This window comes from Panthera pardus, unplaced genomic scaffold (assembly GCF_024362965.1).
Source record: "Panthera pardus isolate Hobbes unplaced genomic scaffold, ASM2436296v1 HiC_scaffold_6, whole genome shotgun sequence".
Taxonomy (NCBI): domain Eukaryota; kingdom Metazoa; phylum Chordata; class Mammalia; order Carnivora; family Felidae; genus Panthera; species Panthera pardus.
In genome coordinates, this window is record NW_026526991.1 from 113,219,160 (window position 1) to 113,239,304 (window position 20,145).

The following is a 20,145-nucleotide window of genomic DNA, read 5'->3' on the forward strand; positions in this document are numbered from 1 at the left end:
TTCTGGCTAACCCTTTTTAGTCTTCTGTGTTGGTTCTTTCACTTTTACCTGACCACTGAAAAAGAAGTTCCTCAAGGTTCTTTTTTTTTTTCCTCACTTTGCACTTTTGGTTTTAAAAATGATTTATATGTCTCCCATATTTATTTCTCAGGCCCAGGTTTTATCAGCCTCAGCACTAGTGACATTTAAGGTGGGGTAAATTTTTGTTAGGGGGCTGTCTTATGCACTGCAGCATGTTTAGCAACATCTCTGGCCTCTACCCACTAGATGCCAGTAGAACCGCCTCTATCCCAGAAGTGACAACTAAAAATGTGTCACACATTGCAGAGTGTCTCCTGGGGGGTAGAATCACCCCCAGTTGAGAACCATTTGGCTAGACTAAAGCTGTCTTGAGGATCTAAGGATAACACAATATTGGCAGCTCCTTTTGAACGTCTCCTAGGCATCTCCTACTTAACATGATCAAAATGGACTCTTGTTATTTCCCCCGATATACTCTTCCCCCAGCTCTCCTCATTTCATTTATGGCCTTACAGGCCATTGGAGATACTTTGACTTTTATTCTAAGTGGACTTGGGAACTATCAGAGGGTGTGGGGCTAGGAAATGATAGGATCTCACTTAGTGCAGATCATTGTTGAGAAGAGACTATGAGTTAGAAGGGTTAATATCTGTAATACCTGAAGAGTTCTCTTAAACTTAATGAGGAAAAAAATATCAAGACTTAGTACATAAGTGGACAGAGAATTCTAACAGATGAGTAATACTGTTGTAAAAATGTAGGAATATGTTCATCATCACAGGTAATCAAAGAAATGCATTTTAAATCTGCCTTGAGTCACCCCTTCTATTCTCTTGAAAGTACTAGAAATTAAAATAATGCCCAATTCTGGTGAGCTTTTAATGAAGTGGGGCCATTCATGCTTACTTGTTTCTTATAGATACTCTCGGCCACTGCCGTTCCCTGAACATGTGTGATTTCAGATTCTTATGCCTTGTCTATATTGCATTTCCCCTTCTTCCTCCTGGCCTCCTATTGACTCCTCATCTTTTGAGAGCAGCAGTCAGATGGGAGAGGCATCCCACCCCACTTAACACTGCTGGTGAGCCAGCCTTGATTTGCTGCCTTCAGCACTGCACTGTATTCCTGGGTATATGTGTAACCCTTGCCTCTTGAGTGGGGGTTCTTGTGATTAGGGGGTGGTCAGTTGTCTCCGGGACTGGCACACAGTGGTTGTTCAGTAAATGTTGAACTAAATTACTGAAATGTGATGGATGTTTTAATGAACTACAAGTATGTCAAGGTGATGTGGTCACTGAAAGTGTAATTATGAGTGTATTCTATGGCAGAATTTTATAACAATACTAAGGTATGTTTACTGTAATTTAACCACATTTGAAAAGTAATATGTAAAACATGAAATTTTAAAGATTTTAAATTATAGGTAATAAATAATTTTCTTTATTACATAAAGATAACTTTGTAATCTTCATGCTAAAATGTATAATTTTTAAAGTCAGCTGGCAGACTTCTCTCACCCTCTCCTCATCAAAGGCTACACTCTTTGTCTTGTTGAGTTATCTGGTTTAACTATCAGGAAACAGGGTAGACCTCCCCAGACTGTGGGCTCACAGGGGTAGCTGCATTTATGTGAATGAATTAAGTCTCCAAGCATAGTTGAACTTTTACTATGATTGAATGTATATAGGTTGAGAAGTATTTTCCTTTTTCGTGTTTTTTTTCCCAAATGATTCCATCTCCTAGGTATATGGTGCTTAGTATTTTGGAGTTTATAAATGCATTCACATTATCAGTGATACGTTATACAGCTTTCGATGATGTCAGATATAAATGGTAATTGACTTCTTTTACATTTTTTGAGTATCTACCATCTGTCGGTGACTGAGATACAGAATGCCTTCAGGGGAGTCCTTGTCTGGCAGGAAAGATGGGCAGCCATGATCACGTGATGAACATATGGTGGGGTGCAGGAGGAGGGAGAAGCAGTTATTTACCAAGAAAATCGGCAAGATAAGATGACTTTTTTCCCAGTAAGATGACTCTTGAGCAGGACTTCAGAAGATGAACTAGATTTTTGCCAAAAGGCGGAAAAAGGAAAGTATAAACAGAAAGGTGGAGGTGTGGAAGTATATGATGTGTTCACAAGCCACTGAAAAGCTTTAGAGAGGGAGATGACATGATTGTTTTTGTATTTTGGAAAGAAAACTGAGGTCCATATGCAGAATGATTGTTTCGAGGAGACACGTGAAGAGTGGTTCTCAGTCTTCTTCGCTTTGATTTTTGCATGCTTTCCCATATGATGTTTTTGTAATCATCCCTAGTTTTCGATTGCAACATAGATAAGACAAGTTATATATTATGCACAGTTCTGGCCAGCCAACCATATGGCCTTTCTCAAATTAATAGCTGTATAACAGAGTGTCTCTTAGGAAATTCTGGATGAGAACCAGTGGATTAGAGGAATGAGATCAACTAAGAGGCCACTGCAATGTTCCAGACAAGAGGTGATGGCTTAAATCAGGGCAGTGACAGAAATGGATGGGAGGGAATATATATGAGACGTTTTCCTGTATAGACTTGGTGGACTTGAAGTGTGGGGGTAGGGAGAAAAAGGAATTACAGATCAGTGTTTCTCAGATTTTAATGTGCACTTGAATTGCCTGGGGATTTTGTTAAAAGGTAGATCCTAATTCAGCATGTCTGGGGTGGGGCAGTCTTATGTTTCTAAAAAGATTCCAGGTCATGAACAACAAGCACTGTTGGTCCATGGACCAACCTTTAAATAACAAGGGTGAGAGAACTTGAGTGTCAGGCTCTAGTTTCCAGCTGGTAATGTCATTATCTGAAATGGGGAACACAGGAGAAAAGAAAGGTTGGAGTGGAGTCCTTTTGGGACATTAGGTATAAAATTGTAGGCACCTGGAAATTTGTATTTTTAACTCAAGAGAGAAATCAGCCCCAGAGATACAAATTTGGGAATCAGGATTTCATCGATTGTAGTAAAAGCTGTAAGAATGAATGACATTACCTACAAGAAAGAGGTAAGGGTAATACTAGAGTATATACTTACTCCCGTTTGCCAGAATTTTAATGCTCCATTTAAGTTACTTTATAAACTAGCAATGGGGAAGAAATTGGATAGACGGCCTCCTTTCTATGAACAGTGTGTACGTACAAATTTCAGGAGTGGAGAAGTCTTTGGAAAGGTTAAATATTCCCTGGTCAGGTTAAAAATGAATTGAAGTACCTTCTGTTAGGTAAATTCATTTATACAAACAAATATGTATTAAACAGCTTCAAAATGCCAGCTACTTATCTATGCTCTAGGGCTAAAATAGTAGCAGATAAGATGTGTCACCCAAATGTCGGATTACGGGGGAGATAAGCAAAGTGATTACAGTAGAGTGTGAGAGATACTGAGGTGGGGGAGTACAGCAAGGACACCTGTGATTCAGTGTGGGGATGAAGAACTATCTCTTGAGGAAGTATCATTTAAGCTGAGAAGAGAAGCCTGAGCCAGATGACCTAGAAGATGTGGGGGAGGGCATGACAGCAAAGGCTGGGAAGGGAAAAGGCCCTGCAGGTTGAAGAAGGGCAGTGGGGCTGACCCACAGAGCATGTGGTGTGGAGAGTAGTGAAAGATGAGGTTGGAGAGGTGAACAGAGTCCATGGCTAGGCCCTTTCTCCTGGGACTAGGTAGAGGGTGGAGGGAGAAAATGATGTATTTTCTAAAGGAAAAAGTATTATTCTGCCTGGGTGTAGTTCAAACAATAGTCTTATGCGTATGGTTTTATAAGGGTTTTATGGACTGGCCCAGGACCGGAATGACTCATAGTAACATTGTTTCTATAGGAAAAATGTTTTGGGCTTCAAAAACTGTCTTACAATTTAACTTCCAATTTTATTTTTCACCATTTGGGGACTGCTTGGATACACATACAGTTCTAGGGCTTTTTGTTATTTGTGTTCAAATTGCACTTTCTTTAGTGTTTATCTACATGGCCACAGTGTTGATTTTCCACAGATGTAGTTGAAATGTTTTCTTTTCTTGAACAGATTTAGAAAAGGTATGGAAATAAAAATAGAAACCTTTTAATACACTGTTTGCTTTTCAGAGTGTTTGTTCTTTCAAGTTAAAGGTTTCCTCTGTAAACTATATTGTGGTATGATGTTATATACCAAGAAAGTTGGAAAATTGTTACAAACAGAAAGTAAAAGACATTGGTGTGATTTCACTGCTGAAGTCAAAGGGAATGCAGAAGGTAAACAAAACAAGGCTTAAATACCTAGCTTTTAAAAATACGTTAATAATCATGAGGTTATCACCATCATCTTCTTCGTGGCTAACTATTGTTATTGTGAGAAATACTAGATATTTTAAAGCAGAATAGAGCTGTTAAGGCCTGTCCCTTTATAAAATAGATCTATATGAGCTTCATTTTGTTTAATAAATGAAACTTCAGTCTGGAAGTCCCTCAAATTCCCATGTCTCCAATAGGCAAAGTTAATTTTATTCACATCCATCTGAGTGAAAATGTCTTTCAGTATCAGAATGCTTTCAGCTGGCAAGTGACAGAAGACCCAATTGAAACTGAAAATATTAAGTTAATTTTATGATCTCATATAACTAGAAATTTGGAAGAAAGATGGTGTTATAGTTGGTTCATGTAGCAGCTAACTGCTGTCATGAGGCTCTCAGGATCTTTCTGTCTTTCCTTTCTAACATCTTAGATGAGTTAGCCTTTGTCCTCAGGCTTGTCCCCTTCTGGTCTGAAGATGACAGGCAGCTTTAGTTCCAAGCTTTATGCCCTCGTATAAAAGAACCCAAGATTGTAAGAAAGGAAGGTGTCTCTTGTCTTAGTTTAGGCTGTTGTAGAAAATACCAAAGACTGGGTGGCTCAAACCACAAACATTTATTTTGCTTTGTTCTGGAGTCTGGGAAGTCCAAGATCAAGTTGCCTGAACATTCTTGGTGAGGGCCCCTTTCTGGCTTGAAGACCACCACCTTTATGCTGTTTCCTCACATGGCAGAGGGAGAGTGCTCTCTAGTCTCTTTCTCATTTTATAAGAACACTATAATACCATTAGTGTTCTTATAAACTAAGAACATCCTCATATGAGGGCTCCACCCTCATAACCTGATGTAACCCTGATTACCTCCCAAATGCCATCACAGTGGGGATTAGGGCTTTAATCTGTGAATTTTGTCAGGGTGGAGGGAGGCACAAAAATTCATGCCATAGCATCTTTTTTATGTCTTTTTTAAGAGTGAAAAAACACTTTTCCAGAAACCTCTCAGCAGACTTCACTAGTTGAATTTACATCATATAGCCCATTTCTAAACTGGTACGTGGCAAGAGATATAGAAGTCCTGTGATTGGCTTAGACCAGTCAGGATTCGTGGCCCTCCTGACTTCCCAGAGAAGAACTAAATTAAGATTCTGTTGTCCAGGAAGGAGAATGGACCTGGAAGACACCCACTGGTGCCTGCCATACCTTCCAAGGCCAGTTCCTCTGCCTGGGCTCTGAATCTTTTTCTACCTTTTAGAGGACTTTATTCTGTTAATCCTTTTTTTTTTTTTTTTTTTAACATTTATTTATTTTTGAGAGAGAGAGCACGCACAAGCAGGGGAGGGGCAGAGAGAGAGGGATACACGGAATCAGAAGCAGGCTCCAGGTTCCACGATGTCAGCACAGAGCCCGATGTGGGCTCAAACCCACAGACCGTGAGATCATGACCTGGGCCGAAGTCGAAGTTGGTGGCTTAACTGATTGAGCCACCCAGGCACCCTACTGTTCATCCTTTTTTAAATCACCTGTGTCTCTTCTCATTCTTTTAAAGCTATATTGAAAGAATCTACATGTGCTGTCTCCATTTCTCTTCCTACAGTGTAGTCCTTAAATTTACTGTAATCTGGATTCTGCTTTAACCTTTCCTTTCCCTTCTGTCATCATCAGTGCCCACCTGATTGCCTGATTCTTCACCCGTATTACCGGTAGTGTTTGGCAAGACCATTGGTTCTGTAGGGTTAGCACACACCAGAATCATGTAGAGGGTGATTAAAAACATAGTTGACTGGGCTCCATCTCTAGAGTTTCTGATTCAGTAAGTCTGAGCTGGGGCTTGTACATTTGAGCTTACTTTTGATATTATTGATTTTACTAACTACTACCTTTTTCCCGAGTTTCAAAACTCAAAATTACCTCTCAAACCTGCCCTTCTTGTTCTTCCTGTATTCTCTGTTTTATTGATGAATACCAGCGTCTTTTTTTGTCAAGTAAGAAATCTGGAACTCATCCTGGTTTTTTATTCTTCCTTACCCCCATATATAGTCAATTCATGTGTCCTACTCTAAATGTCCTTCAAGTACATCATTTTTGTCTCCATCCCTGTTGTCTCTGCATTAATTTGAACACTCATTTCTTTTCACTTATGCCACTGGAATGATCTCTAAAGTGCTTGTCATATATCCAATCGCATATTTTCTCTTATTTATACTTCATACTGTTGCAGAGTGTTTTTTTTTTTTTTTAATGCAAGTCTGATCATATTATTCCTGAGCTCAGAATTCTTTGGGCTGTTAAACCTTCCAGATAAAATCCAGACTCCGCACCATGCAAGCAAAGAGCTTCAGGATTATGTCTGCCCACCTGTCTAGTGTTTGCTTTTTCTCCCCTCTTCTTTACTGTACTTCAGTATTGAGCTTGACTTAATTCTTCTCTTGGGCTTTTGAGCCTTTGCATGTTTTCTCTTTGCCTGAAACATTTCTCCTTCCCCCTTCGCTGCTTTGGTAGGTCTTGCTTATCTTCCAAGACTTAGCCCAAGGATGCCTCTGCTATTGCCTCACTTCCCTGGTCCCTTTCCTTTTCTATTCCTGGAGATTAGGCATTCCTTTCTGTACAACCATAGAGGTATATAAATGGTACTCATTTAGTACTGAAACACTATTCAGTTCTGCAGGTTTATTGGGTACTTGCTCCCTCTAGGCTATAATTTCTATGAGGACAAAGATTGTACTTTTCATCTGTTTCCTAATATAGCACCTAACATAATAAGAAATGTTTGTCAAATGAATATTAAGGATCATTTTTACTGATAGAAACTGGTCATAAAATCAAATCTGAAAAACTTAGGACTCAGAAACAAACAGGAGGGTGACAGAAACACCTTAGACTTTATATATAGTTGGATTTGTTCAGGATGCTGGGTGGAATTTATGGTTCTTAGAGAATTTATAGGGGTTGGTGATAGGTTGTAGACACCACATGAGTGATGTTCAAATTAGGTTACCTTTTTTATTTCCTGGAGAGTTAGGGTGAAATCTGGAAATAGGACTGCTGTTAAGTTTTTGGGCTTATTAAGAACTCTGCCAAGTAGGATAAGCACAACTGATTGCAAAATTTTCTGATATATATATCTACACATATATGCATGTGTATATATGTGATATATATATATTATATATGTGTGTATGTGTGAAGGATGGTGTGTGTGTGTGTGTGTGTGTGTGTATATATATATATATGTATATACTCCCTATTTCATTGCTTGTTTAGAATTCTATGCAGATTTTAAAAAGTGATGGTTATTATAAAGCTGCCATCTCTGTTATATATAGATTTTATTTTCAATGTTTTAAAGGTTAGCTTATTTATCCACTATTTTTGAAAATATATATCTGCCAGAAATTTCATAGTAGTTGTATGCTCTAAGCTTGCATTGTCCATGTGGTAGCCATCAGCCACATATGATTATTTATATTTGAATTTAAACTAGTTAGAATTAAATTAACAATTCAATTCCTTAATCATGCTAGCCACATTTCAGGTGCTCAATAATTGGACAGTATAGACATAGGATAGAAACAGTGACTTTGAGTGGCATATTAGACCAGATGAACTTAACATATATATCCAGAACATCCCATCCCAAAATGCCAGGATACACATTCAAGTGTACACGGAACATTCTCCGGGATAGATCATTTGTTAGGCCACAGAATAAGTCTCAAGTTTAAGAAGACTGAAAGCATATCAAGCATATTTTTTTCAATCACAGCAGTGTAGAACTAGAAATTGATTACAAGAAGGAAACTGGAAAATCACACAAACACATGGAGGCTAAACAGCATGCTACTACACAACAGTGGGTCAACGAAGAATCAAAGACAAAATGAAATAATACATATGGACAAATGAAGATGGAAGCATAGCAGTTCAAAATCTTTGGGATGCACTAAAAGCAGTTCTGAGAGGAAAGTTTGTAGTGATACAGTTATAGATCAAGAAATAAGAAAAATCTCAAATAAGCAATCTAACCTTACACCTAAGGGCTTTGAAAAAAGAACAAACAAACCCAAAGTTAGTAGAAGAGGGCGATAATAAGGATCAGAACAGAAATAAATGAAATAGAGGCTAAAAAAATAGAAAAGACCCATGAAACCAAGAGTGGTTCTTTGAAAAGATAAATAAAATTGATAAACCTTTAGCCAAACTTGTCAAGAAAAAAAGAGAGGACTCAAATAAGAAATGCAGGAGGAAAAATAACAACTGACACTGTATGAAGGTCATGACATCATGGAATATAAAGGATTATAATAGACTACTATGAAGAATTTTATGCCAACAAGTTGGATAACAGAAGAAACGGGTGACTTCCTAGAAGCATATGATCTTCCAAAACTGAATCAGGAAAAAAATAGAAAAATTGAACAGACTGATTACTAGTTATTAAATTGAATTGGTAGTAAAAAATCTACCAACAAACAAGAGTCCAGGACCAGGTAGATTCACAGTTGAGTTCTACCAAACATTTAACAAGAGTTAATACTGATTCTTCCCAAGCTATTTCAAGAATAGAAGAAGGAAAACTTCCAAATTAATTTTATGAGGACAGCATTACCCTGGTACCAAAACCAGACAAAGATGCTACAAAAAAAGAAAACTATAGGCCAGTAATACCTGATGAACATAGTTGCAAAAATCCTCAACAAAATATTAGCAAACTAAGTTCAACAATATATTAAAAGAATCATTCACAGCGATCACATGGAATTTATTCTAGGGATACAAGGAGAGTTCATTATCTGCAAGTCAGTCAACATGGTTCATCACATTAACAAGAGGAAGGGTAAAAACCACATGACCATCTCAATAGATATAGAAAAAGCATTTGACAACATTCAACATCCATTCATGATAAAAGTCTTCACAAAGTGGGTTTAGAGGAAACATACTTCACCATGATAAAGATCATATATGACAAACCCGCACCCACAGCTAACATTATCTCAGTTGCAAAAACTAAAAGCTTTTCCTGTAAGATCAGGAATAAGACAAGGATGTCTTCTGTTACCACTTTTATTCAACATAGACTGGAAGTCGTAGCTGCAGCAGTCAGACAAGAAAAAAAAATAAAAGGCATCCAGATTGGTAAGGAAGAAATAAAACTTCACTACGTAAGAGTGACATGATACTCATATATAGAAAACCCCAAAAAACTATTAGAACTGATAAATGAATTCAGTAAAGTTGCATGATACAAATTAATATATAGAAATCTGTTGCATTTCTATACACTAATACCAAACTAGCAGAAAAAGATATTAAGAAAATCCCATTTACAGTTGTGCCAAAAAAATACGTAGGAATAAATTTAACATAAGAGGTGAAAGACCTATATTCTGAAAACTATAAGATGTTGAAAAAAGAAATTGAAGATGACTCAAACAAATGGAAAGATATACCATACTCATGGGTAGAATTGATATTGTTAAAATGTCCATAGTACCCAAAACAATCTACAGACTCAATGCACTTCCTTTCAAAATACCAACTATATTTTTCACAGAACTAGAACAATTATAAAATTTCCAGCTCATATAATTACAATTTTTTTCTTAGTTATGTACTACTGATATTTTTAATGATTCTTTGAGATTTTGTAAGTGCTAAGGAATACATTAGTGTGGTGGTGGGGGTATATAATAGTGATTAAAACAGATTTACTTCTTGCCTTCAGGGAAATTATACCATAATGGATGAGGTAAGACAGTGAACACATCAATAAACTATATAATTACCAAAAAAAAAAAATCCCAAAATTTGTATAGAACTGCAAAAGACCTTAAATAGCCAAAAAAAATCTTGAGAAAGCACAAAGCTAGAGATACCAAGATCCTAGATTTCAAGATATACTACAAAGCTGTAGTAACCAAAACAGTATCTCTCTCTCTCACACACACACACACACACACACACACACACATACAATGGAACAGGATAGAAAGCCTAGAAAGAAACCAAGCTTATATGGTCAATTAATCTATGACAAAAGAGGCAAGAATATGCAATGGGGAAAAAACAATCTCTTCAACAAATGGTATTGGTAAAACTGGATAGCTACATGTAAAAGAATGAAACAGGACCACTCTTAAACAATACACAAAGATAAACTCAAAATGATTAATGATTTAAATGTGAGAACTGAAACCATAAAAGTCCTAAAGGAAAGCATAGGAAGCATAGGCAGTAATCTCTTGGACTTCATGGCCTTCACAACATATTTATGGGTGTGTTGCCTGAGGCAAGGGAAACAAAAGCAAAAAAAAAAAAAAAAAAAAGACTAAATGAGATTACACCAAAAAAGCTTTTGTACAGCAAAGAAAACTATCAAGAAAATGAAAAGGCAGCCTACTGAATGGGAGAAGATATTTGCAAACGATATTTCTAAGAGGTTAATATCCAAAATATATAAAGAACTTAGATAATTCAATGCAGAAATCCCCCAAATAATCTGATTAAAAATGGGCAGAGGACCTGAATAGACATTTTCCCAGAGAAGACATACAGATGGTCAACAGACACATGAAAAGATGTTCAGCATCAGTAATCATTAGGAAAATGCAAATCAGAACCACAATGAAGTATCGCCTCACACCCGTCAGAATGGCTAGTATCAAAAAGACAAGAAATAATAAGAGTTGGCGAGGATGTGGAGAAAGGGGAGCTCTTGTGCACTTTTGGTGGGAATGTAGATTGGTACAACCACTGTGGAAAACATTATGGAGGTTCCTAAAAAAACTAAAAATAGAAATACTATCCAGTAATTCCACTACTAGGTATTTACCCAAAGACAACGAAAACACTAATTTGAAAAGATATGTGCACCCCTATGTTTATTGCAACATTATTTATAATAGCCAAGATATGGAAAACCAGTATATGAATGGTTAAAGAAGAGGTAGTGTATACACAATGGAATATTACTGATCCATAAAAATGAATGATAGATCTTGCCACTTGTAACAATATGGATAGACTTAGAGGTAGTACTATGTTAAGTGAAATAAGTCAAAGACCAATACCCTATCATTTCACTTACATGTGGAATCTAAAAAACAAAACAGACAAGCAGAAACCCAGAAACAGACTCGTAAATACAGGGAACAAAACTGGTGGTTGCCAGAGGGGAATGGATAAAATAGGCTAAAGGGATTAAAAAGTATAAAATTACATTTATAAAATAAATGTCGTAAAGATGAAAAGCACAGCATAGAGAATGTAGTCAATAACATTGTAATAATGTACAGTGACAGATGATAACTACACTTAGGCATGGGGAACACTGTATAATGCATACATTTGACAATCACTATTGTATGCCTGAAACTAATATAACATGTATGTCAATTATACTTCAATAAAAACTTTTTTTTTAATTCAGTTCCTCAGTCATGCTAGCCACATTTCAAATGCTCAATAAATGTATACAGATAGAGGATATTTTCATTATTGTCTTAGCAAATAGTTTAGTCAGATGATTAGGATATAATCTCAAATTCCTATTTTTTAAAAATCCGCAATGAGAAAAAAATGAAATCCTGCAGCAATGTGGATGGAACTGGAAAGTATTATGCTAAGTGAAACAAGTCAGAGAAAGATATCATATGTTTTCACTCATATGTGGATCTTGAGAAACTTAAGGCCATGGGGGAGGGAAGGGGGAAAAAATAGTTACAAACAGAAAGGGAGGGAGGCAAACCATAAAAGACTCTTAAATACAGAGAACAAACTGGGTTGATGGAGGGTAGGGAAGAGGGGGAAATGGGTGATGGGCATTGAGGTGGGCACTTGTTGGGATGAGCAGTGGGTGTTGTATGGAAGCCAATTTGACAATAAATTATATTTTAAAAAATCCAAATATGACCCTTAAAAATGTGTTTTTATTATAAAATAAAACATATGCTATAAGAAACATATTATAAAATACATGGTTTACTGAATTATTGCAATGCTGATAACACCCAGGTCAGGAAATAGAACTTTGTCCATCATCCTTAAAACTCTTCCATGTGTCCTGTGTCAATCACAATCCTCTCTTCTCTCTTAAGTGATCATTATCTGAATATTCATAATAATCACTTAAGTTTTTAAAAAATTATTTGTGGAGTTAATTAGCTTCCTTAGACACTATAGTTTGGTTTCAACTAAAATAAGAACATTTTAATTGCGATACAATTTCCATGTCATTAAATTAACCCATTTAAAGTATACAATTAGGTGGTTTTAGTGTAGTCACAGTATTGTACAACCATTGCTACAATCTAGGTTTAAGGCATTTCCATCACCCCCTAAAAGAAGACTATACCTGTTGGCAGTCACTGCCTATCCCTATTCTTCCAATCAACCCAGCCTGACAACCATAATCTACTTTCAGTCTATACATTTGCTTATTCTGGTTTTTCATGTAAGTTGAATCTTACTGTATGTGGTCTTTCACTTAGTATAGTGTGTTGAGGTTCATTCATGATGTAACATATATTAATATTTTAATTAATATTAAATTATTATTAATAATTTAATTTTTATTGTTGGATACTATTCCATTGAATGGATATGCCACATTTTGTTTATCCATTCATCAGTTGATAGACATTTGGGTTGTTTCCACTTGTTGGCTATTATGATTAATGCTGCTATGATATTTATGTTCAAGTTTTTGTGTGGGTGTACATTTTCATTTCCCTTGAGTACTTACTTAGTAGTGGGAATTGCAGGGTCAAATGGTACTCTATCTTTTAGACTTTTGAGGAACTGCCAAAATGTTTTCCTAATTGACTGTACCATTTTTCATTTCCACCAGCAATGGAGAGGATTCTAATTTCTCCACATCTTCATCAGTACTTGTTATTTCTATTGTTGATTATAGGCATGAAGTCGTGTCTCATTGAATATCAAATTGATTAAAAATGTATTGTGATTTTCACTTGCATTTCCCCAGTGGTTAATGATGTTGAGCATCTTCTCATATGTTTATTAGATGTTTGTAAATCTTCTTGGGAGAAATGTCTATGCCAGTACCATGCTGTGTTGATTACTGTAACTATATAGTAAGTTTTGAAATCGGGTTATGTGAGTCTTCCAACTTTCTTTTTCTTTTTTAAGATTGTTTGGCTCTTCTAGGTCCCTTGCATATCCATATGAGTTTTAGTAAAAGTTTGTCAATTTTTGGAGAAAAGACATCTTGGATTGTAATGGGAATTATGCCAAATATGTAGACCAATATGGGAGTATTGACATCCTAACAATATTGAGTCTTAACAGTTCATCAACATGGCATGTTTTTCCATTTAAGTTGTCTTTAATTTCTTTTAACAGTATTTTGTAGTTTCCACTGTGCAAGTCGTATACTATTTTTGTTAAATACATTCTAAAGTGTTTTAATCTTCTCAATTAAAATTTTCTCTATTTTAATCTTCCTTCTCAATGGAATTGCTTTCTTAAGTTTATCATTTCAATTTTGGATTGGTTATTGTGGTTGTATAGAAAAAAAAGAATTTTTTGGTATATTCTTACATCCTGCAACCTTGCTGAGCATGGTTATTCTAAAAACTTTTTTTAAAGTAGATTCCTTAGGATTTTCTTCACACAAAACTCTGTCATCTACGAATAGAGATAGTTATACTTCTTTCCAATCTGGATCTTTTTTTGTTTGTTTGTTTTTGTTTTTTTCTTGCTTAATCGTATTGGTTAGAACTTGCAGTGAACTGTTAGGTAGAAATGGTAAGAAATAGGACACAATTCTCTTGTTTCTAATTTTAGGAGGGACACATTCAGTCTTTCATTATTAAGTATGATGTTGGCTGTGAGTTTTTGTAGATGTCTTTTGTCTGGTTGAGGAAGTTCCTTTCTATTCCTGGTTGTTGAATGCTTTTTGTGATAAGAGAGTGTTGGATTTTAGCAAATACTCTTTTTGTATTTATTGATATTATCATGTATTTTTTAAAAAATTCATTAATGTAGTATTAGTTAATTTAGTTAATATATTATTGATTGGGTTTCTTGGTCAGTGGGTATTGAACCAACCTAGCATTCCTAGGGTAAATCTTACTTGGTTGTGGTTTTAATCATTTTTACATATTGCTGGATTTGCTTTGCTAGTATTTTGTTGAGGATTTTGCATCTATATTCATAAAGAATGTTGGTCTATAGTTTTCTTATGTCTTTGTCTAGTTTTGGTATCAAGTAATACTGGCCTTGTGGAAGTGTTCTCTCTTCATGTATGTTTGGTTGGTTTGTTTTGGAAGACTTCTTTAAAGATTGGTATTCTCATTTAAAGGTTTGGTAGAATTACCAGTGAAGCCCTCTGGTTCTGTACTTACATTTGTTGGAAGTATTTTAATTACTAACTCAATCTGTATTTGTTACAGGCCTATTCAGAGTTTGTATGTTTTCTCTGTCAGTTGTAGTTGTTTTTTTAAGAATTTGTTCTTTTTGGGGCACCTGGGTGGCTCAGTCGGTTAGGCGTCCAACTTCTGCTCAGGTCATGATCTCACGGCTCATGAGTTCAAGCCCCGCGTCGGGCTCTGTGCTGAGAGAGGTGCTGACACCTCAGAGCCTGGAACCTGCTTCAGATTCTGTGTCTCTGTCTCTCTCTCTGCCCCTCCCCTGCTCATGCTCTGTCTCTCCTGTCTGTCAAAAATAAACATTAAAAAAAAAAAAAAAAGAATTTGTTCTTTTCATCCAAGTACTCAATTGGTTGATGTACAGTTGTTCATAATATTCCTTTATAATAACTTTTATTTCTGGAAGGCAATAGTAATGTTCTTTTGTTCATTCCTGATTCTGGTAATTTGTGTGTACCTTTATTTTTTCTCAGTCACTCTAGCTAAAGGTTTGTCAATTTTGTTGATCTTTTCAAAGAAACAACTTTTGTTTGCATTGATTTTCTTTTTTGTTTTTCTATTCTTTATTGCATTTTTTTTTTTTGCACTTGAATCTTTATTATTCCCTTACTTCTGCTTGCTTTTCTGTGTACTCTTCTTTTTCTCAGTTCTTAAGATGGAAATTTAGGTTATTCATTTGAGATCTTCTTTTTTAACATAAGTATTTACAATGATAAATTTTACTTTAAGCACTGCTTTCTTTAGCTGTATCCCATAGGTTTTGGCATGTTGTGTTTTGTTTTCATTCATGTCAGGGAGTTTTCTAATTCCTTTATGATTTTTTTGACTTATTGGTTATTTAGCAGTGTATTGTTTTATTTCCACGTATTTGTCTAGAATTTCCTTCTGTTACTGATTTCTAATTGCATCCTATTGTGGTCATGGAACAGTCTGCATGATTTTAATCACTTTAAATTGTTGAGGCTGGTACATGGCCTTGAATACAGTCTACCTTAGAGAATGTTTCATGTGCACTTGAGGAAAATGTGTATTGTATTCTTGGGTGGAGTATCATATAGATGTCTTTTAGGTCTAGTTGACCTATAGTTTTTTTTCAAATCTTTTATTTCCTTGTGTATTTTCTTCTTGGTTGTTCCATCTAATATTGAAAGGGGATATGACATCTTCCAATTTCATTTTTGAATTGTTTATTCCTTCAGTTCTTTTGTTGTTGTTTTAAAGTTTATTTTTTCTGATTCTCATGGTTCTTCTTTGCATAGTGTGTCTTTTTTCTTCCATTTACTTTCAACCTATTTGTATCATTGAACATAAAATGTGTCTCCTGTAGACAGCATATTGTATATGCAGTTTTACCCTTGAATGACACAGGTGTTGTGGTGCTGACTCTCTGCACAGTTGATAATTCACATAAAACTTTTTAAAATAATTTTTTATTATTTATTTTGAGAGAGAGAGAGAGAGAGAGAGAGAGACCCAGGCAGACTCCATGCTGTCAGCACAGAGCCCTATGCGGGACTCGATCCTGTGGACGGTGAGGCCATGACCTGAGCTAAAATCAAGAGTCGGACCTGTAACCAACTGAGCCACCCAGGCATCCAGCACATAAAACTTTTGACTCCAAAGAACTTAACCTATTGTTGACCAAAAAGCTTTACCAGTAACATAACAGACATATTTTGTATATGTTGTATATTATTTGGTATATATTCCAATAAAGTAAGCTAGAGAAAAGAAAATGTTGGTTGTTAAGAAAATCATAAGGAAGATTTTTACAGTACTATAGTGTATTTATTGAAAAAAAATCCACATGTTAAGTGGACTTGTTCAGTTCAAACCATGTTGTTCAAGGGTCAACTGTCATTGGATGTTTAAAAATACAATCTGATAATTTCTGCTTTTTGACTAGGTTGTTTAATCCATTCACAATTAATATTATTGATATGGTTGGATTTACATCTGCTATTTTGCTTTTTGTTTTCTGTAGGTCTCATGCCTTTGTTCTCTTGAATTCTTTCAAATTAAGTGAATTCTTTTGAAATAAGTGAATATCTTCCAGTGTGGTATTTTGAGTCTTTTAATCATTTTTAAATTATACATCTGGAGTTATTCTCTTAGTGTTTGCTCTAGGTTTTACAATATACATTTCAACTTAGAAGAATCTACTTCTCATTTTTACTTATACTCAGTAAAATAAACATTTCTCCTGTATAGCTCCATTTTTCTCTCTCTCCACTTTTTCCTACTATTATTATACATCTTCTATGTATATACTATAGAAACCCAACAATATATTGTTGTAATTTTTACTTTATATAATCCTATGTCTCTTTTAAAGAAGCTGAGAGAAGAAAGGAGAACAAATATGTATTTATAGAGTTAGCTATATCAGCCTATTTTTCATTCTCTTATATTTCTGTGGATTTGAGTTCCCATCTGGTGTTATATCCTTACTCTAATACAACTTTCTTCTCACTTGCTTCCTTTATGCTGTTATTGCAAATATATAAAATTTCTGTATGTTATTAGCCTAACAGTACATTTGTATGCATATTGTTTTATTGAATTACTCTCTAAATCAGTAAGAAAAAAAAGGGGGAATTAACTGAGTTTTCTATTTGATGTATCTCCTGACACTGATAGAAAGCTGACATCATTTAAGTGTGAATTTCTTCTGCTAATAGAGCCATCAAAATAACAGCTGTCACTTAACTTTGTGTAAAGAAGATAAATTGTAATTAGAATTGAGAGGGAGAAGTTTAAAGAGCATTCGTTTGATCTAAATGAAAAGTCATTCTTTATAGAGTAATATGTAAAACATCTCCATCTGCTTTTCTTAATATGGTCTTCGAACTAGTCATAAGCAGGGGCAGCAGTATTGAATATTTCTTCCACCTCCATTCAAGGCTGAAGGAGTTGTCTCGAGCTATTCCTGCCTGAGTGCGCTTTTTTTTTTTCCCCCTGAAACTGGCTTAGGTATTGTTTTTGAGAATGAGGTATGAGTTATAGCCCATCCAGAAATGCCTTTATGCTTAAAGTCTTTCAGATTTAACCACATGTTAATTGGCAGCTGGGTTCTCTGCACATGCATCTCATACTGCTCCACAAGATAATGGCAGAACCTAAAAGTGAAAACCCAGGCTTATTATACTGCTACCATTAAAAAAAAAAAAGCACTAAAAAAATCTAAGATAAATAATACATTGAGTGGGACACTGTGAACAACAGGCATAAATTGGGACCATCTCAGGCAAACTGACACACACGGACACTTTACCAGACATGTATTTTTTCAGAAACCTCCTAACTCCAAACTCTGGATTACCATTTTCCCATCAAAAGTCTGTGTCCTCGATATGATTCACTTGTTTGTGACTGTTTAGTAATTTGCACGGCATTATGTACATGGAAAAGAATGCGAAGCATTCTTCCTAGTCAGTTTTATTCATTTGGCATTTCTTTTTTTTTTTCTGGTACATTTTCTGTTTGTCTTAAAACTTTTATTAAATTTTGCATGCTTTCATTTTTAAACTAAAGAGGTGTAATAAATTTAGTGAATTATATTCTCCCTTAAGTTAGTTATTGTGATATCTTAATAAAAATATACAGTAATTAAAAATTAAATTTGAGAATGAAAGGAAGGCAGTTTCTACATATGTTTGATAAAAATGGATTATTTGAATATGCTTATAATAATACTTTATATTCTATTACAGGATTAATTAAAAGGATTTACTGTATATCTTATGACTCTTTACTGGAGCCTTAGGAGATAGGTAAGAGACAAGCATTTTTTGAAAAGATATTTATGAAACATTAAATAATTTGATCTCATAGGTTCCTGACAAAGTGATTTATCTCTTTTTCTCCTCAGTAAAATGTTAGTAGAAATATTATGTTTACATGAATCATAGTATAACATTTCTCTTATACCCAATAAGTCATATTTTCCAGGGAGCCTGTACGTTTATTTTCTGTAGTATTTATAGTGAAGACATTTAATAAGACACATAAGCTTGGCACCTTAAAGCACTAGAAAATACTTAAAGCGCTGAAAATATAAAAAATATATATATTATAAAATAAAATAAATATATAATAAAATATATATGATACATATAAACATAAATATAAATATAAAATATATAAATATATAATATAAATATATATGTAACTATAAAATATTTACTATATAAATAATATAATATATAAATATAAATATATAGAAGTATAATATAGATAAATAAAATATATATTATATAATAAAATAAGATATGTAATATATAAAAATATAATAATTATTATTAGATTAGATCTTAGAACTGGAAAAAAAAGGTATTAGTGAAAAAACAGGTGAAATCCAAATAAAACCTATAGCTTAATTAATAGCAATATATCCACACTAATTCCTTAGTCTTGACAAAACCGTGGTTATGTAAGATGTCAGCTTTAGGGGAAATTGAGTGAGGGAGATATAGGAAATCTGTTGTATCTTTGTAACTTTCCTGTAAATCTAAAATTATTCCAAAATAAAAATTCATTTAAAGCAGAAAAAAATCAAGGTTTATTTATTTGAAAATTATAGTTTAGAAGTAACTTTTCTCTGCAATAGTTTGAGGAATCAAAATTATTAGTTATCTTTTAAAAATCCAGATTCTGTGAATAGAGATATAAGGAAATATGTGACCATCGGTTTCACTTTTCAGTTTATAGGAGGTGTGGGATTTCAGTTTTTGGATATTGGCATGGTGTTTGTGACTTCCTTATACCTGATTACACACTTGCTCTTTGATTCTTTTAAGGTGCTTCTGTGGTCTTTGGTAGTTTAGTATAGCACTTTGTATTAACAGAGGTAAGACCTGCAAATGGTTCCCAGTGCACTGTCTTTTCTTTTTCTTCTCTTTTCTTTAATGTACTATTGGAGGCAAAAAGACCAGTGATGGGACTCAGTTTGGAGTTGAGACCCTTCAGTTACATCTATGTAAGCTTCTAGGTCAAGTACTAGACACAGTTGACCTATTGTTAAGGAATATGAATAAAGATGAACAGAACTCTTAAATAGCCATTTCTGTAATTGAGCTAAAATAATTTATTGCTGTCAGATAATAGAAATTCTCAGTTTCAAAAATGAACTCTAGCAGTATAGCTCTTTTAGATTTCTATAAATATTAAAAGACTACAAGAATGGAACTCTGTAGTTTGCTGAAACTATTACATAACTTTTCATTAATAAAGATAAAATAGCCATGCTGGTCTTATAAATGGTTTCCTGCTTCTGTTGCCAACTTTAATGATTTTAGTTAAACTTAAATTTAATAAAGGGAAATAGAAATATATTATACTTGAAGGATGTAGACATTTAAAACAACAAACCCAGGCCTGAGTGATCATTGCAGAATAATTATTAGGCTTGAAGATTTCTGTTTTGCTTGATGGTATT

General features: G+C 34.6%; 1 protein-coding gene across 7 annotated transcripts in view; it reads left to right on the forward strand.

The window, feature by feature from the left end:
* The window catches only part of ZNF438 (zinc finger protein 438), a 187,257-nt gene that overhangs the window by 26,599 nt on the left and 140,513 nt on the right, over positions 1-20,145 (forward strand). For 4 of the 7 annotated variants that reach the window (XM_019465212.2, XM_019465216.2, XM_019465213.2 and 1 more), the window contains exon 2: positions 18,422-18,481. The exons of the other annotated variants lie outside the window; for them this stretch is intronic. The gene's annotated coding sequence lies outside the window, so the exon portion shown is untranslated. The remainder of the gene's footprint in view (positions 1-18,421; positions 18,482-20,145) is intronic. 7 annotated transcript variants of the gene reach the window in all.